Raw genomic sequence first — 20,791 nt, 5'->3', positions numbered from 1 at the left:
GGGAAATTCATAGCAGTGAATACTTATATTAGGAAAACAGAATGAGCCCAGTTAAACAACCTGATGCTGAACCTCAAGATTCTAGAAAAAGAAGAGCAAGACAAACCCAAAGCTCATACAAGGGAGGAAATTATAAAGATCAGAGGAGAAATCAGTGCAATGAATTCTAAGAGAATGATACAAAAATTCAATGAAGCCAAGAATTGATTCTTGGAAACAATGAACAAAATGGACAAACCCTTACCCAACCTTATCATAAAAGGGAAAGAAAAGGCCTGAATCCATGCAATTAGGAATGAAAAGGGTGAAATTACAACACACTCAGCAGAAATCCAGAGGATCATCAATACCTAGTTCCACAACCTATACACAAATAAGAAGGAAAACGCAGAAGAAATGGAGAGATTACTAGATATGTATGAATTACCAAAGTTGTACGAAGAAGACCTAAAAATTCTAAACAATGCAATATCAACCAATGAAATTGAAAAAAGAATTAAAAAGTTACCAACTAAGAAAAGCCCAGGTCCTGATGGATTCACTGCTGAATTCTCCAAGACATTTAGAGAGGAACTACTACCACTACTCTTTAAACATTTCAAAGAAATTGAAAGGGAAGCAATAATCCCAAATTCATTCTTGGAAGCAAGCATCACCTGGATCCCCAAAGCAGAGAAAGACCCAACTGAAAAAGAGGACTATAGGCCAATCTCACTAATGAACATAGATGCAAAAATCCTTAATAAGATACTGGCAAATAAAGTGCAGAAGATCATCAAGAAGATCATACACCCTGACCAAGTGGGCTTCATCTCAGGGATGAAGGGATAGTTCAACATATGCAAATCAATCAATGTAATACACTATATCAATAGCGCCAATAGGGGCCGGGGATTTAGCTCAGTGTTGCCACCGCCTGCTTCAATAGAGCCAATGACAAAAACTGTATGATTATCTCCATAGATGCAGAAAAAGCATTTGACAAAATCCAAAGTGCATTTATAATAAAAAACCTACAAAAAATCGGAATAGATGGTCTCTACCTCAATCTGATAAAAGCCATCTATAAAAAACTAACAGCCAATATAATTCTAAATGGTCAAAAACTGAAATCCTTCATACTAAAATCAGGAGCAAGACAAGGATGCCCACTATCACCACTCTTGTTTAATATAATTTTGGAAACTTTAGCCATGGAAATTAGAAAAGAGAAAGAAATAAAAGGAATAAAGATAGGAAATGAAGAAGTCAAATTGTCACTGTTTGTGGATGATGTGGTACTCCACATAGAAGACCCCAAGAACTCCACCAAAAGTCTTCTAGACTTAATAACCAAATTCAGTAGAGTAGCTGGATACAAGGTCAAAACACAAAAATTGATAGCTTTCCTCTACATAAACAACAGACTCACTGAGATAGAAATAAGGCAAACAATTCCTTTCCCAATAGCATCCAAAACAAACTGAAATACCTAGGAATCAACCTAATGAAAGAAATCAAATACCTCTTCTCTGAAAACTGTAGCACTCTGAAAAGAGAGATTGAAGATGATATTAGAAAAAATAGAAAGACATCCCCTGCTCCTGGGTAGGAAGAATCAACATAGTGAAAATGGCCATACTTCCAAAACTGCTATATAGAGTCAATGCAATCCCAATTGAAAATTCAGCAGCATACTTCATGGACCTTGAGAAAATAATCCAAAAATTTATTTGGAACAAGAAGAGACCCAGAATAGCAAAAGCAATTCTAGGTAACAGAGACATGGCAGGGGGTATCACAATCCCTAACTTGAAACTATACTACAAAGCTGCTGTGATAAAAGCAGCATGGTACTGCCAAAGAAACAGACCTGAGGATCAGTGAATAGATTAGAAGATGTAGAAACAACTCCAGACACACTCAGCCACCTCATCTTCATTAAAGGAGCCAAACACCCTCACTGGAGGAAAGATACCCTCTTTAATAAATGGTGGTGGAAAAATTGCATTTCAACTTGCCAAAGATTAAAACTGGCCCTATATCTCTCAGCATGCACTAAACTAAAGCTGAAATGGATGAAAGATCTAAATATTAAAAGAGAAATAGTGAACTGGGTGGAACAGAGGTTAGGTGGAACTCTTGAAGACATTTTTCTGGGAAAATTTTATGAACAAAACCTCAGTTGCCCGTGAACTATCACAACAATCAACAAGTAGGATCTCTTCTTATTAAAAAGCTTCTGCATAGCAAGAGAAATGACCAGCAGTGTGAACAGACAATACCCAATGTGGGAAAAAAATCTTCACCTGCTGTTCCTCAGACAAAGGTCTACTATCTAGAATCTATAAAGAACTTTAAAAAAGGAAACCTCCAAAATTTAAAGTCCCAGTCTGAAAATGGGCATCTGAAATGAACAGACATTTCTCAAAGAAGTAGAAATAGCAAATTAACATATGAAAAAATGATCAACATCAGTGGTAATTAGAGAAATGCAAATGAAAACAGCACTGAGATTCCACCTCACTCCAGAAAGAATGGCTGATATCATGAAGTCAACCAACAACAAATGCTGGCAGGGTTGTGGGGAAAGAGGAACCCTGCTCCACTGCTGGTGGGAGTGTAGATTGGTGTAACCACTATGGAAATCAGTATGGAGACACCTCAAAGAACTATGACTGGAAGTCCCACCTGACCCAGCAATTCCTCTGTTGTGTATCTTCCTCAGAGAATTAAAAGAATCATACCACAGTGATATATGTGCACCCATGTTCATAGCAGCACAGTTTGTAATAGCTAAACCTTGGAAGCAGCCCAAATGCCCATCAACTGGAGACTCGATAATGAAAATGTGATTTTTTTATAAAATAGAGTTCTACTCAGCCATAAAAAATGAGAAATTAGAGACATTCATAGCTAAGTGGATGCACATTGAGGTGATACTCTTAAGTGAAATGAAAAGGAAACATGTGCAAATACTTAATGGTTTCTCAAGTGTGAGAAACTCAAAGTGTAAATAAGGACTAAAAGATATAATAGATAATGTGAAATAGGAAGAAAAAGGGCAAAGGGGAAGGGGAAGTGGGAAGGCTAGGGGAAAGGAAAGAAGGGAATGGAATTAGTATGAGAAAATGAAAAAATGGAAACAAAGTCTTTGTAAATAGGGAGGGATGGTGGGGTTGAAGGGAGAGCAGAGGAAAGGAGAAAATAAGAACCAAGAGAGATTATGTAAAGGTGCAAATTTCCAATGATAAATGTCATTATATTGTATACCTAAAATGCACCAATAAAATAATATTTTAAAAACACAATTTGATTCAATTCTAGTAATTCTTTGCTTATTTTTTGTCTAGTTGACCTATCTATTTGTGACAATGGGTTATTTAGATCGCCCACTACTCTTGTATCAGTGCTTATTTGATTTTTCATGTCCTTTAGTATTTGCTTTATATAGTTGTGTGCACTAGTGTTTGGTGTGTATATATTTATGATTGTCATCTCTTCCTCGTAGATTGTTCCCTTTACAAGGATGTAGTGCTCCTCTTTGTCTCTCTTAATCAGTGTTGGTTTGAAATCCACTTGATAGGAAAATTTTTTGGGTTCCTATTGCATGGGGTATTATTTTCCAGCCTTTAACTTTTAGTCTATGAGTTTCTTTTTGAACTAAATGTGTTTCTTGTATGCAGCATATTGTTGGATCTTGCTTCTTGAGCCATTCTGCCATCTATTTCTTTTCAATGGTGAATTGACACCATTAACATTGATGGTTATAATGCATACATATTGACTTCTCCTTCTCATGACTTATTCTTTTTGTTTGATTCTCCTCCTTCACATTTAATTTCTTGTTGTGCCCAGTGGATTCATTCTTCTGAGATTCCTGGTGTTGTGATCCTCATCTTTTCCTAGGACATTGTCTAAAATTTTCTGAAGTTCGGTTTGGTATTCATGAAGTTCCTAAGGTGCTCTTTGTCATGAAAGCATCTAATTTCTCCATTAATTTTGACAGATAGTTTTGCAGGGTATATCAATCTGGGTTGAAGGCTGTTTTCCTTTAGGGCTTGAAATAAGTCATTCCAAGCTCTTCTCACTTATCTGTATGTCAAGTTCTTTTCCCCTGCTTGGGAAGTTTTCTGCCATCACTTCTGGGAGCACTCTCTCCTCTTTCTTCATCAATGTTTTCTGCACTCTCCTGTTTCTTCATTGGCTGTGCTCAGTCTTATGTTATTCTTCCTTGCAATGTCTAGTAGCTGCTGGATTGATTTCTTGTGGTCCCTTACTATTTTAAAGAAATTTTTCTTTTCCTGGTCACTAATGGCTATCTTATTTTCTATATCTGAAATTTTGTCTTCTCACTGGTTCATTCTGCTGTGTAAACTTTCAGTGGAGTTTTTAATCTCCTGGAAATCTGTTTGCATCTGTTTTATGGATTCCATTTGTTTCCTATGTTGGGATTCCATCACGCTCCTCAGCTCCTTTATTTTTAAAAACTGTGTTCTCTAGATTTATTGATCATGTCTTGCACTATAGGCACCATCTCTTCTGTTATCCTAGAAATTATTTCTGATTTCATTTTTTCCAGATCCTTTTTGTTGCCAGTTCAGGGAGTCAAGGTGTTTGAGTATTAGATTGTTCCATCTCATTTCCCTTTGGGTTTGCTTTTGGTGATCTGAGAGCCTGGTGTTGAGGGTTGTTTGTGTGTCTTCTCCTTTCTTTTTTTTTTTTTTTTTGGCCTAATAGGGTTTTTAAAAATTAATTTTATTGGTATATTTTAGGTATACAATATAATGACCTTCATCACTGGAAATTTTCCCTTTACATAATCTCTCTTGGTTCTTATTTCAACAGGGGTGGGAGTGTGCTGCTGGCACCTGCACAGCTCACCTCCTTAACACTGAGGACAGCTCACCTCCTCTGCGAAGTGTGAGGCTGTGCTCTGTGGCAGTGGAGATGGTGGTATGGTGGCCCAGAAGGCTCTTCCTCAGTGCTGGTTATGGCTGTACTCCTCAGCACTGGTGGAAGTTGTATGGGCAGATCTGATCTTTCTTTAGAACTGCTTTACTCAGTATCCTTCCGGAGTTTGCTCATGTTCACTTCCCAGTGAGGACTTCCCTAACATTCTGCCTCAACTCCAGCTTTTTGTACCTCTCATTATCCCCTTCTCCACCTGCCCAAAGTTTCACCATACTTCTAACAGATAATATCATTGGCTTATATACCTGTCTTAAAGGATAATCCATTTCATAGATCTAGATATCTACAAAATACAATACAAGTAGTTTGCCTGGAGTTGTGCAAAGCAGTGCACCTACCATGTCACCTGATATGATCTGAAGATTAGCCAGATGAAAACTTGGATTCAGACTGAACCACTTTTACAGAGTATATTTTTAAAAAGCAGCACAAAAAATATCTATGATATCAAGGATATATGGGAAGGAGTGTAACACTCACTGACTTCTTACTTCCTTTCAGAAATGTAAATGGACTTCAGTTCATATTGAAAGTCTTAAAAGAGAGAGGAATCTAAATATCAGAAGAACTCAAATCTGGGGCCTCTCTCTATATATATATGAAATTCTGCAAAACAAAATGTGAACCAATTTGAAAAACAAAACAAAACAAAGATGTAAGAGGTTTGATGAAGAGATGAGGCCAGTCTTGCCTACAACTTCTTCTAGATATCTATTAAAATAATCATGGAAAATTGAAAGAACAAAGACCTGAAGCAACATGTGAAACAAAGGTTAAGGGTAGAATATTTGTCAATTTAGGAGGAATTATTTCGAACCATAAAGGTGTTGGGAGTATAAGGAGAACCACATTCAAGATGATTACAAATGCAGGAATTTGCAACAGGATGGGCAAACCCCACAGATCCTGGAGTGATATCAGGTTTGTACACTGCATGAAAATGTCTTTCTGAAGCAGATAATTTCTTCCTTTCTTCTTGATTTTCTTCCAATTTTGCTTTCTGTACTCAGCCAGTAACCATAATAAAGGAAGACAATAGGTATTAATACAATTGGTTCTGGTGTATGTTACCCTTCAGAAAATAGGGGGGATAAACAAAGAATCAGAGAGCCAGTGGATAGTAAATCCGAAGGGAATGTGATTTTTAAGTATATGCCAGATATGAGTAAAGATATGAAAGGTGCATGCAGTAGGTTGTTTAGGCCACATGCCCTCCTCCCCAAAGGATGAGATTCTTGAGTAGGAAGACCTACAATATCAAAACAAATAATCAGTTATTACAGTTTTGGATGAAGTGTCTCTTTTTAATATGAACATTGTACAAATAGCTATAAATTGCTGATTAAATAATAAGCCATTCTCAAGTAAGATTATGTAGTATATAATAAAATTTTAATATCATATGCACTAAAATTCTAGAAGAAATTAACAAAATCTTTCAACTAGAATTGTGAAAAGGTAGCATGGAAACTACTAACTTTTGAAGTCATTGTAATTAGAATACAAATCAAGCACACATTTGATTTGTTTAAGCACAGGGACCTGGGTTCAATCCCTGGTACCACAAAAATAATAATAATAATAAATTGACATCTCCTTACCTTTCCATGGGTTAAATGCCCATTCACAAATTGCTGGAATAGGAAATTTCAGATAAAATCCCACCTCTTGACCTCTTTTTAACCATTAATTTTCTAGGTTTGGTATCTAAGGGCAAAGGTGGGTCTCAAGAACATTATCAGAGGGTGGAATTCAATTATGGATTACATAGTAGAGGCATTTGTACAAATATCTGAGAATTACAGTCAAGGTGACACTTCACATTTTCTTTGTTTTTGGAGAATTATTGTGTATGTTTAAGGTACACAACATAATGTTATGGGATACACATAGGTAGGAAAATGTCACTAGTTGTGAAGCAAATTACAGTATTCCTTGGCTCACATGGATCTGGGGCACAAGGACAGGTAAAGTCAACTCACTTAGTAGGAATCCGGTGCACAGGGTATTGCTACAGTGCTCCTGTTGGACATCAGCTCTCTAGATGTGTTCAGCCTACATTTCTACTGTCCCTTATCCTCTGACCTAAATCTTTCTTCACAGTTTTGGTTTCCTTTCCTGAGCTTGATGTTTTGTTATTTTTTTCCTGAAAGTGTAAAAGTTTGAATGTTCCATATCTTTATTCCAAGAGGACCCAGCAATACCGAGGTGCTCCCTCATCCCATAGTGCTCCCTTTTCTGTCCTTGAACCTCCATCTTGCACCAATGCACTGAGTCCATCTAGGCAGCATAACTGTGTGGGGTTGGGAGAAACAGACCAGTGCTCGTGGTTCTTACCACACCAAGACATCTTAGCATGTGAGAGGGGCCAGTATTGTTCAGTCCAAAGGATTTGGCAATAGCTTCTGCAACTTTAGGAAACATATTTAAGGGCTAGGAAAGACTTTCTGTGCCTTACATTGCACCTGCTTGCCTTTCTTGTTGGAGGGAGTCTTTCTAGATGATCAGAGTGCTTCTCAGGCACTTGAGGGAAGGTGTGCTGTACTGCCAAGTAATTATTTTCTTCCTCCCAGAAAACTCCAGTGAATCACATGGCTTTAATATTGTTGGACTAATTTCAGTGTCTAAATGTCTTTCTGTTTTTGGAATAGATAAGGAAGCTGCTCTGAGGCACAGTGATGAGAATGGGAATCTATAACCCAGTTAGGTAAGTGAGGGGAATACATGTTATTATACCAAATAGGTGCATTCCTTTGTTCCCTCTTGCAATACAAAGAAAGAATGCATTTTCATGTTTGTTTTCCTGTGCATATGTGTGTTTGTTTATAAGTGCATACCCATAGTCAGAATATATAACAGCTTTTGCCAAATGTGACTCATCATTTTATAAGTTACATATTTAATGCTGAGCAATAACCATGGTACATCCAGGACCTAAGAAAAAACTAGGTAACAAGTGAATAAATATTTTAAAGTTATTACCTTACAAATGATGGAAAGATAGGGACTCCAGGGAAACAGTATCTCACAGACTCTGCCCATAGCAGAAATGAGAATTTTTTTTTTTTACAATTCAAAAGCACATATAGAATATATTTATGATGAAAGTATAACAAAAGAAAAAAGTTGAAAAACTGAAAATGGTGAAAAATTTGTTAAGCTGCATAACAAAATGAAAATTTGGTGAAATTAATTGGTGTATTTTCTATTTTTAAAAACAGATAATTAAGGAAGGACTAGATAACTGGAAATAATAGAAAAAGTAAGGTTTCATTGTAGAAATATTACATATGACATATAAGAAATAAGTATGACACAAAGGGTTAAAGCTGGAACTCTTAAAAGTATATAAAATGTAATCCAGCTGCTGTTGCTTGCCTGTAGTCCCAGCACTCTGGGAAGCTGAGGCAGGAGGATCATAAATTTGAGTGCACCCTGAGCAATTCAGTGACTTAATGAGACTCTGTCTCAAAATAAAAATTTTAAAAAGGGCTGGGAATATAGCTCATTTGGAAGACCCTGGGTTCAGTAACCAGTTTCAAGAAAAATAAGTATATGAAATGTAAATTTGATCTCCAACACTGAAAACAACAACAAAAATTATAAATGTAAATGTATTGTATCTCTAAAATGTACCAATAAAAGAATGTAAGCAAAAAAGTTAAAATGTCAAGTATTAAAATCTATAAAATGTAGTTAGTTATATTTATTCTTATAAAATGCATATAGTATGAAAAAGTTTAATATATGTGTACCTTTTATATGTGTGTAAACAATATTCAACGCATAATTTAAAAAAGTTATGGAAAGAATATTTGCATAAAATAAAGTCAAATGACAAACAGTTTTTAAATATGCAAATTCATCAATATGTCTGGAGAATTCAAATTATAGCTGAAATTGCCATATCACTTTGTATAGATAAGCCTCTAAATTTTAAAATAGGTTACATTTGTTGTTGATGGGAATACAGAGAAAAAGTTTATTTCAATCACTGCTACTGAAAGAGATGTATTGGCCTTCAGAGAAATAATCTAGTATATTGTGACAAAATAATAATAATAATCACAATAATAATAAAAAGCCTCACAGATTCTTTGACCCAACAATTCTAATCCTGAGAATTTTTTCATACAATTAAAATAAGGACATCCATTTAAGGCTTTATTTTTGCAATGCTGTTAGTAATGACAAAAATACTGGAAACAAAGTGAATGTCAGTTAATGGAATAGTGTCTGAAAAATTATGATTTAGCCAACTAAAAAGGAAATGTTTGCTATAAACATGTAATGTGATTCCACTTATATGATTATGTTATTGACTACACTTAATAAATAAAATTATTTATGTCTACAAATTATACTAGACACTATATATATGTGTGTGTATGTATGCATATATAATTCTAACAGCATTATGAAATGAGTACTGTGAATAACTTTTGTTTTACAATACAAACATTTTAATACTTTCTGATATGACAAAGACTAAGCTACTTTTTTCTTTAAAAAAAATCACTACTTCATAACTACTTCAGAATCATATAAAAATGGCCTTTATTAATTCCAGTGTGGTTCCATAGCATAAAAGTGATTCTTGTGTGTACTAAATTGTAAAAAATATTTCATTTCTGGTTTTCTGCTCACAATGGGTAGTACACATTTTATATAAGTGAGTGTGTGTATTACAGTATAATGCATTCATCTATTTATAATGTATATAAAGAGAAAAATAACATTCTTCTACTTATGGCTTTTTTTCAGCCTTTCAGATACCTTGGTGAAGACCCAGTGAATGGAGCAAAAGTCTATCTCTTCCACTGATCTTTGCAGCTGTATTTGTATAAAGTCCTTTATGTCTTGGTATTGCAAAGACTGCTGGTGAACTTTCAAAAATTAAATCTGTGACTGTGTCTTCTTAGTAGCATATGCAAAACTTTCCAGGGGATTAAATAAAAAAGATTATTACTAATTTGAGTTTGTATTAACTTTGTAGTTTTTGGTTTTAGAATTTCTGATTGCATTTTATGAATCTTTTAGGGTTTCTTAAGTAAAGTAGTATGTTTTTTCATTGGATGTCTTATTTGCCTATACTATTTGTTGTTTTCTAGTTTGCTTTAAATAACAATTTTCAAATAGCAAAGAATAATTTTTTTATTTTAACATTTTTTAAGAAAGAGAAAGTTAATGATGGTGAAGGGTTTAATGACTACAAGGAATGACTTTCATTGGTTCTTTAGCTGTTTTTCATAACATAATTATGTTCACTGACATGAAATGCATAACATCACTTGAAACAATAAGGCTAAAAGTCAGTGTTTTAGTTCCTCATTCCTTAGAAAAATGTTGCTGAGGGGCTGGGGATTTAGCTCAGTGCTGCCACCTGCCTTGGTCTTGCAGGGTCCTGAGTTCTATCCCGGGTAACAAAAGAAAAGAAAAAATATATATTTTGCTGAAACTGAAGTGGTGCATATGTTATATTTTTTCTCTCTAAACTAGTATGGAGTAAGTTCATATGTTACAAAAAGTAACTTATTCATGTTAAATATTAATGTACTTAGAAGATAACTTTAAAGTAGCTGAAAACTAAGCTTAGATTTTTGTTGAATATCAGTGTTCTATGGAATTGATTTTTAAAACTGATTCATGTTTTTCAGTGGCAGGTAAACATAGATATTCGTCATGTAAATATGATATTTTGAAATATGTATACATTGAAGAATGGATAAAGCTATTTAGCAAAAATGATTTCCCATAGTTATCATGTTTTTGTATTGAGAACACTTAAAGCGACTTCTTTTAGTAATTTTGAAGGATAAAATAGATTATTTTTACCTAGATTCACTATGTGGTATAATAGATCTCTTGAATTTATTCCTCTTATGTGACTGATATTTTGTATATCTAACATTTCCCTGACATCCCCTCTAATCCCTAATAACCACCATGCTACTCTAGCCTATGAGTTCACCAATTTTACTTTCCATGTATAAATAAGATATTCTGCTATGTGTCTTTCATTTAAACATTGTTGCAAATAATAAGGTTTCCTTTTTTTTAAAGAATGAGGAGTGTTACACTGCGTTTTCATACACACAGTGTTTATTTGATGGAAACATCTTGCTTGATTTCATATTATAAGTATTGTGTGCAGTTCTGCTATGAACATGGATGTGTAGATTTCTCCTTGGACATATTGATATCTATGGTAATTTTGTTTCTATTTTTCTGAATAACATTCATAAATTATTCCATGATGGCTGGGCTCATCGACATTCTCAAGAAATATATACAATGCTCTCTCTGTTTCACATTGTTTCATACCATATCTAATACTTTTGTTAATTGCCTCTTAAGTAGTTTGCTTTTGTCATTCTAAATGTGTTTTTTTTTCTTTGAACTGTTAACTGGACTACTGATATCTAAATTTCTGATTCTCTTGAAAAACAATATCTTCAAACACTGGGTGATCATTCTAACATGCTGCAGCTGCAGTGAGCTCTCACTGAGTGGCTTAGGACATAAAGTTGCCACTTTACCACATCCACTCCAGACTTCCATGCATTTACAATACCTACATTGTCACTCCAGGCAAATGCATTTATTGGGTGTTGAGTGAGTCAGAGATACAGACGTTGTCTTACTCTAAGTTACTATATGACTGCATCACCTGGTGGTGCTGCTATTGACTTTTTCAGTTCTCCAGCTTGATTCATAAATAGGAACTTTCCTGCCTGGCCAGAGGTGTTTCTAGATCTTTGTAGCTCTACATGGTCTTCTGCAACCACCCTTGGTCTCTCAGACTGGAAACAAGTGCCTTATCCTCCTGCTATCCACGTGCTTCGCAGACTTATCTCTTGTTGAGAGGGCCCTAGGGTCCCCTGACAGATAGGCAGACCTAAATAGCCTGTACCTATCCCTGACATCTGCAACCCTATTTTCACTTATGCTCTTATTTTCTCTCAAGGTCTTTCAGTTAAGAATAAAAGGTATAAAGCTAAAAAGAAAATATTTGTATATATTTGAACTTACAATTTCTTGCTTCCTCTTCATCATGAGAGTTTATGCTGAATTTCTGCTGCATCATTTATCATGAGGCCACATAGATGGGAAGGAAAAGGGAATCTCTCACCTACTACCATAATTTGACTTATTGTGATCACACTGGAAGATAAAGGCTTCATGCAAAGATGTCTAATGAGAAATTATATAATTAAAAACCTTTATTATATATATTTTGGAGACTTACAGTAATTACACAGGTAGAGTATGTTTGCATTAGAGATGTAGGGAAGCTTGCTAATTTGCCTGTTTTAAGCATATTTCCTTAAAATTCTTCCGGGCATGCTTTCACAAAAGTACATTTTCATTTCTTTCTTTAATAAACTTTTTATATTGGGATAATTTAGGATTTGCAAATAAGTTGTAAAAATAATGAAGATTTTTTCATTTATTGCTTCACCATTTTCAACTTTTTCTGATTTCATCACCTTACATCACCATGGCACATTTTCAAAATTAAAAACAATTATATTACTAACTGTGTCTCTTCCCTCTCAAAAATGCCATGTTTAAGACTTATCCTCTGGTACCTGTTACTGAGACCTCATTTGGAAACATAATTTTTGCAGATGTAATCAAGTTACAATAAATTTTGATGGGATTAAGGTGATTTTTCCTTGTGAGAAGAAAATGTGAGTACAAAGACACAGGAAGGAATGCCAGGGGGGACAGAAGCCCAGGATGGGGTGAAGTGGCCCAGGATGCCCGGCACAGTCAGCAACCAACAGAAAGAGAGAACAGACCCACTGAGACATTGCCTCACATTTTTATCATCCCAAACTATAACATAAATATGTTTCTCTTCTTTTAAGATACTTAGTACATGAGCAAAATGCTGAAAAAATCAGTTTTCTATGGAGGTGGCTACCTAGGTTGTAGACAACTGCTTTCTCTCTGTCTTCTCACGTCACCTTTCCTCTGAGCACATGTGGAGAGAGATCCCTAGTATATCTTCTTATAAAAGCACCAATGCATGTGTTAAGGTCTGGTTCTCATAATGTCATTTAACTTTAATCCCCTCTGTGAAGAACCTATTTCCAAATACAGCTACATGATGGGTGATGGCTTCAGCTCATAAATTTGGAAGGGACACAGTTCAGCCTGTACCATTACTGCATCTAGCTCCCCAAGTCTCCTGTTGTTCTTTCATGTAAAATTCATTCACCCCATGACAACGACCCTAAAAAGTCTCATCCCAACACCAGTTTTAAAGTCCAGAGTCTCACCTTATGTAGAGGTGAGTCAAGGTACAATTCATCCTGAGGAAAAATAATTCTCCAGCTGTGAACCTGTGAAAGCAGACAAGTTTTACACTTCTGTAATACAAGGATAGGACAGGCATAGAATATACATCACTATTCCCAAAGGAAGAAATAAGAAAGAAAGAAAGAGTGATGAGTCCCAACCAAGTTCAAAACCTTGCAAGGCACATTCCACCAGGTTTTAAGCCTTGATGATAATCCTCCTTGTGTAGTCACTGGGAGGGCAACTTTGCTCTCAGAGCCCTAGGTAGTAGCTTCATCCCTTCAGCTTTCCCTGGTCTCCCTGCCCCACAGGTGCTGGGGTGGAGAAGTCTGGAACATTGAAGCTGTGAAACTGCTCCCATCCCCTGAAACTAAGTGAAATGTCTTTCTGTTAGACCTTCATGATCTCTGAATCATCTTGGGGTCAGTCTTATCTTTTCTTGAAGAATAAGACATGTTCATAGTCAAATATCTTTATTTTTCCAATATAAAGAACCAAAAAGTCAAATAATCTTTTTTAAAAATGTCCCATCTCTTCTCCCTTTGGTCCAAGATGATAGTGCCTCTGTTGGTGAAATTCAATCTCTCATACTGGCTTTTGCAGAGGTGACCATTTAAAGTCATGGATAGCCTCTCCATGAAGGTGCTCTCCCCCCATACTCTTGATATTCTCAACACAATAGTGTGAATTTTTTGAGTTTTGCATAGACTGAGATTTTTCCAAATCTTCATGGCCCTCTTTCTTTTTACTTAATGATTTCTTTAATTTCTCCTCTTCCTATCACATTCCACTAGAAGCAATAGGAAGAAGCCAGGTGGTTCTTTTGCTTACAATTTCATCTAATTGGCCAAGGCTATTGTTCAAAAGCTCCACCTTCCCCAAAACATGAGGACACAATTGTGCCAAGTGTGTTTTCATTTTTAATGAATTTTTAAAGTAACATCTCTCCAATAATATGTTCCCTGTTTCCATCTGAGATTTCACCAGAGTTGCCTTTAGCATCCTCTTTCTCTTCCCATAGCCTCTTTAAGGCAATACCTTTTTTTATAGCATATATATCAAAACTGTTCTAGCTTCTACTCATTACTTTCCTGGCCATTTCCAAATTTTTAGGCTTTGATAAAACAGCACCCCACTTCTCAGTATTAAAATCTGTATGAATCTCCGTGAATTGGCAACAAAATGCCATAGAACGGATAACTTAAATGACAGAAATTTGCTTTCTGGAGCTAGAATTGCTATGACTGTGTTGCTAGTAAATTTGGTTTCTAGTTAGGGTTCTTTCTGATCTCTCACAGTGGCTTCCTGGGGGTTTTGGAACTTGCTCACGAAGATGCTGTAGGTGTATTAATTTTCTGTAGTAAACCACTTCCTGCTGTAAACACCTAAAGAGCAGTTAGTCTGATGTCTGATTTTAAAGCCTCTGGTATCCTTGAATTCAGGAGAATTACATTACTCTAGAAAGAATTACATTTTGGGGAGTGGGGCAAGAGTGCCTTAGACTTTCATTTTCTCCTTTTAAAGTGGAGAAATACAAAGAATGAAAAATATTGGTAAGAAATTTATTGATCATATACCAAAGAGTATAAAAGAAATTACTCAATAAGATTTATCCCTAGGAGACAAAGTAATAGAAAGACAAACATAAGTCTCCAAATAAAGAGAATAGGAAAAATTATTTAAAAATTTTCAAAAAAAATCAATAACAGTTAATTTAAAACATGGAAATGGAAAGCAATGCAAAATAAAATGTAAGGTGAAAAAGGAGAAATGCCTCCAGAAAACTCAGGCACATGAAGAGAAAAAAATAACATAACGAATGTAGAAAATGGCACACACCTCAAACAAACTGTAGACATAAGAGACTAATAGCCCACGTCCACTTTACATATCTTAGAGTGAATTTGGATTTTGTGGTTCCTTATCACAAACTGTTATTATTATCAGCAATGAAGAGACTTCCAAACTATTTTAATTTCCTATTTTAGGTAGAAACCACCTATAGAACTTTTCTGAGAGGACCAGAAGTTTTATATTTCTACTACAAAATGTTCCTTTCACCTCACAAAACTACTCTGTGGGATCTCTCTCTTGTCTCTGTCTCTCTTTCTGTTTGTCTCTCTGTCTCTGTCTGTCCATCTGTCTGTCGGTCTCGCTCTCCTTTCCCTTGGTCCCTCCTCCAGTCCCTATTATACCTCTAATATATCTGCTAGAGATTTCCACTTGGATGACCTAATAATCTATGATAACACAGTTATTGCATATAGTTAAAAGAATGAAAAGAGAGGAAAAGCAGAGGCAGATGTATATATGATATGTAAACATGACAATGAATTATATGTTGGAAACTATATGAGAAGAACACCTATGCTGAGAGAGGAGAGATAAAACTTCATTTCACTAGATAGTCAAGAAATAAGATTTTGGAGGGTGATATGGTTTGTATACACATGCCCCAGGGGCTTGGTCTGCAGCTTGGCACTATTGGGAAGTAGTAGAAACTTTAAGAGGTGGGGCCTAGTGAGGGGTTTTCAAATAATTGGGGTCTTGCCCTTGAAGGGCATCCATTCTCTCCTTCTTTCTCTCTTTTACTCCTTGGTTATGAGGTAAATATTCTTGCTCTGCCATGCAATTGTGCCATGGTGTGCAGGGTTGCCATAGGCTAAAAGCAACAGGGCCAATTAGGCATGCACTGGTCCAAAACTAGGAACTAAAATAATCCTTTTCTAACTGTAATGCATTTAATACAGTGATGGGAAGCTGAGTAACATAGGAGCCATCACAATTTGATGAGGAAAAGAAAATCTATACCAATTCCTGCCCCATCCATCCCCATGGCACCATATTCCACTGTAAAGAATTACAGCAGTCGTATAAGAAAACAATATAACCTAGACAGAATATTTTAAATGTTTAAGTGATAGTGCTATGGGGCCATCCTGAACAGAGAGAAGAAAGCTGCAGTTTTGGATTCAGATGATGCTTAGATGTAGAGTGATCATGATCTTTTCTTTACCTGTAGGAATGACTCTTCAAGTTGCTTTAGTATCCGAAGACAGCCTGTCACTCACTCACCTGCGGTTTCCACTGGATTGAGATTTGGATTGAATAAAACAGTGGAAGAAGCCAGAAATTTTACAAAAATTTCCTTGTAAAATAGAACTTTTTTGAGAGTTTCAAAGTATTTATTACATTCTTTTCCCCCAGTAAACATAGATAATGGGAGGTCTCAAAATCTCACTCCTGATTGTGACCCATTGCGGCAGGTGACTCATTACAGATGCAGTTATTCTCAAACTGATGGCCCAGGAGCGCAGATCTCAGCCTTGGAATCCCGGAACGCTCTCGTTATTCTCACGAGTATCGAGGGTTCTTTTCTGGTCCCATCTTCCTTTCCACTAAGAACTTCTGTCCTTAATGACTCCATAGGACTCACTGAAACAAGAAGAAATTCTCTTGGTTACACATATGAGCCAGAAGAAGGAAGATACTGATCTCAGAGAGTGGAAATGTGCAAAAGAATCAACATGTCTCTGTACCTTCATACACTTAGAGAACTCCTCTTAGCATAGGACAACATGACCTTTGATGTATAGTCTGCCAAATACTTGTCCCAGAAAATTATTATTTCATAAGATGAATACAGAACAAATGGGAGGAAAGAAAACAGTTTCAGGTTATCTATCCCCCAATAAAAGACCAAATCCTTCTTTGTGATTTTGCTCTGATTCTCCAAATTTCTCTGCAGACAATGCCAGTGTTTATAAATTGTCCCTAAGTAGTTGCTGTTCCCTAAAATCTTGAAGTCAATAGACATCAAAGAGTTCACAACTTTCATCTTACTTCCACAGCAAAGAGAAAACAATAATGTTTTTGTGTTAGCTAATTAAAAGTATTATAGCTAATGTTGTCTATATAAGCACCAGTGCTTTTAGCTCTGTTAGTTGATAAGAAAATATGTAATTATGCTCTCCCCCTCTAGCCCAAGCTGCTATTTATCTATAAGAAAAATCAATCTCTTGTATTAGAGGTAATGGTGGGCATAACAGGAAAATCTCACCAGAATGCCCATATTTTAGTAGCTCACCCAACTCCCTATATTTTGGTTCACGTAATTAGTACAAAAACCAGTCGATAGTCGAGAGAACTAACACTCAAATTTGGGGAATGTGCTCTTCATAGCACAAGCTGTGTGCAGCATCAGCACTGAGAATAGTGTAGGAGGGTACATAACATCCAGTGCCCCAGGATTTCCCAGCATCTATGAGGACACAGAGAATCCCAAGAAATGCCTTGCAAAGGGAAAACTGCGTCAAAGAGGTAAGAGCCCTGTCATGTTCCGAACTCCTAGAAAGGACAGCTGTACTCATTTTTCCATTCCTTGCCCAGGTACAAGAAGCCCTAGGTCATAAATGGACGTCTCTTTGGGGCTGGGGATTTAGCTCAGTGTTTCCACTGCCTGCCTCACAAGCACAAGGACCCAGGTTCAATCCCTGGTACCACAAAAATAATAATAATAATAAATTGACATCTCCTTACCTTTCCATGGGTTAAATGCCCATTCACAAATTGCTGGAATAGGAAGTTTCAGATAAAATCCCACCTCTTGACCTCTTTTTAACCATTAATTTTCAAGGTTTGGTATCTAAGGGCAAAAATGGGTCTCAAGAACATTATCAGAGGGTGGAATTCAATTATGGATTACATAGTAGAGGCATTTGTACAAATATCTGAGAATTACAGTGAACTCATGTAAGTTTTGTGGCAATTTACTTAAATTACCCAACAGCATTAAATTATGTATTCTCATAATATATGCAACATGATCAAAATATATGGTAAATGTTTAAACAAATATTACAGAAAAGACTCACTGCCATTAAACATTCTCAAAATGCCTTCCCTTTCTTCCAACATGCCTATCACTCATTGTTGCCAATTTTGGAAGCAGTTTTAAATATTTTTGTGTCTTTATGAGGTGTGATCAAAAATATATGAATGCTGCTACTGTGCTGTCCAAAAGACAAGCAGGCCTGTACAATATTAGGGTGTGCAGGATCTGACACCACGGCACATGGAACTTTTCCTCAACATTAAAATTCCATTTTGTAAATATTCTGAATTGATTCAGAACATCAAGTCAGCCAGACAGCTCAACTAGAGACATGAAGCAGGACTTCCAGAACTGCTTCAGAAAATGGAAAGAATAAGTGTGTTCAAAGTGTGTGCATGTGGGGGGATTTTGAGAGTGATTAATGACAATGTAACTTTTATTGTAATTTTTTAAAAAGTAAGTGCTGGGTGTAATGGCACATGCCTGTTATCCCAGCACTCAGGAGGCTGAGGTAGGAGGATCATCTTAAGTTTGAGGCCAGTCTGAGCTATATAGTGAGTTCAAGGTCAGCTTGAACTATATAGCAAGATCTTATCTCAAATAAAAAGTAAGTGTTCACCATATTTTTTATCATATCTCATTTTATCATTTCCGGAAATGGCAGTTTGGGACTAAACATTCTGGTTGTGCTCACCTAAAGCTATCACATAATTTAGTTGTGTTTGGGAATGCGACAAATTCAGCTATAGAATATCATTCTTCCCTGGAGTTTAAAAACAAAAAATTTTTCCCAAGTCCAAACATGTATTCAGATAGTCACTTTTTGTTTGGTATCTGGAATCAAACTCAGGGCCTTGCACTTGCGAGGCAGCTGGCAGAACCACTGAATTAAATTCTTGGCCCCAACTCACTTATTTTTAATACCTCAATGCAGCACAATAGACTCTTTCAGGTAAGCCATGTTAATTTTACATGAGGGAAACCTGGGGTGAGTGTCTACAGGACATGTTCATGAAGAAAAAGTTGTGGGAGGCCAGAGATCCCCAGTATATGGGGTCTTCCCTTCCTGTGATGTCACAAGAGTCCTCAAACAGGGAAAAGCGAGCACAGCTAACTTTCGACAAAGAGGCAAGTTCCATAACACATAGCCTGTGGGGATTGTGATCATGGGCTGGGGTTGTATCTCAGTGACAAAGAACAATTTCCATGTTGAGGGCCCTGAGCCAAAAGAAAAGAACAATGTCCCTGTTATCTGCAGGAGTTTTAGGCAAGAAGTATGCAAAATGTCAGCCAGGAAAAATGGATTTTCAATATCCTTGGGACTTTAACGCGATGACCTCATCTTCACAAAGTTCTTCTTCCCTCTTCTCGATCACAAAGATAAATTTATAGACATTTTCTGGAGAACAGCCATATTTTCTTCCACTTTCTAACATAAATAATTCTGGCTTAGTCACTGACTCATTTAAGAGGGAATTTTGATGAAAATAAACCCATGTATAGATGACAAAAGAGAAACATTTCAACCAGCAAGAGTTAATGAGGGCTCAGAACCAAACCTTTGCTTGAAAACAAATTTCTTTAGAAAGAAAGATCACAGCCCTAAAGCTAAGCATAGAGAAAGGAGAGTCATGTGCAGAGCAGGAAGAGCCTGCTGAATTCATTGGGCCTTGCATGGAGCCTGGAATGCCCGGTTACCCAGCACATAGTCTAGGGAAATGACTAGAATTGCCAGCTATGGCCAAAAGAATCCAGAGGTGAGGGGCCAAATATGCTTACCTGGCTCTTTCAGATGGCCCGTTTTTATCCCATTGCCATCTTTGTCCTCAAAAGTGGTATTATGTGGAGAGCAGGCCTGAATTGGAGCAAGACTAAAACAAAGCATCTTTGGTCAGAGTCCATTGTCTGAAACTTGTTCACATATCCTCAGATCACATAGGGTTCCTCATCTCTCTATAAGGTCCTGTTACTCTCAGTCAGCAAGTTGCTTCCTCATGCTTACAAGTACACCAACAAAAAACTTCCCAATCCAGTCCCGTTCTATGTCTGCTTTTATATTCAAGATTGTGATTTCTAAAACATCTCAGCCTTCAGACACTGAATCTCAGAGATCAGAGAAGTGCAGACACTGTTTTCTTGTTTCCCACAGTATAACAGACATCCTCCCTCTCCCTACATACACACATTCTGTCACTAGAGTTACCCTGTGCTGCAAGGCCTCCATGGTACTTACAATTTTCAATGTAAGGGTCTATCTCAAGGGACAAAACAGTATAAGTGACAAAGAAATAATACACATAGTATCACAATTAAGACAAAGAACCAAGGAGAACCATTTGGGTATACATTGGTCCCTGGTTCAATCTCTGCCATTGGGATGGAAGAGAGCATGAAATTCTCTACCCCAGTTACTTTTCATCTCCTAGGTGACCACAGTGATGAGGTCACAAGTGCTGACACAATGGGACTGGTGAAGATCTGGATGGGGATTGGGTAAGCTTCATTCCATCTGTACAAGGGACAGTGATGACTTCCATAGCTTTACCAAACTTAGAATACTAGAACGAATGACCAAGAGGGCACAGTAGCACAGAGCTACTCAGGAAGAGCATCTGGCTGCAATGGAACAACATCCACATGTACAAATGGAAGGACCTATTTCTCTTGACTTCTCAGCCTTGGAGTTGCTCTTATTCA

General features: G+C 36.5%; 1 long non-coding RNA gene across 1 annotated transcript; it reads right to left on the bottom strand.

Annotated features, from left to right (window-relative positions):
- Positions 1–16,439: 16,439 nt before the first annotated feature.
- On the bottom strand, positions 16,440–20,532 carry LOC101703978 (uncharacterized). The gene is made up of 3 exons (XR_206302.3): positions 20,328–20,532; positions 19,874–19,965; positions 16,440–16,695 (listed from the first exon to the last, which is right to left on the bottom strand). It is a non-coding gene; the product is annotated as an uncharacterized LOC101703978 (long non-coding RNA).
- Positions 20,533–20,791: the final 259 nt, after the last annotated feature.

This window comes from Heterocephalus glaber, unplaced genomic scaffold, assembly GCF_053883595.1.
Source record: "Heterocephalus glaber isolate CG9 unplaced genomic scaffold, H.glaber_assembly_v1.0 deba00001690, whole genome shotgun sequence".
NCBI lineage: Eukaryota > Metazoa > Chordata > Mammalia > Rodentia > Bathyergidae > Heterocephalus > Heterocephalus glaber.
The sequence above is the reverse complement of the archived record's forward strand: the minus strand, read 5'-3'. Positions and strand labels throughout refer to the sequence as shown.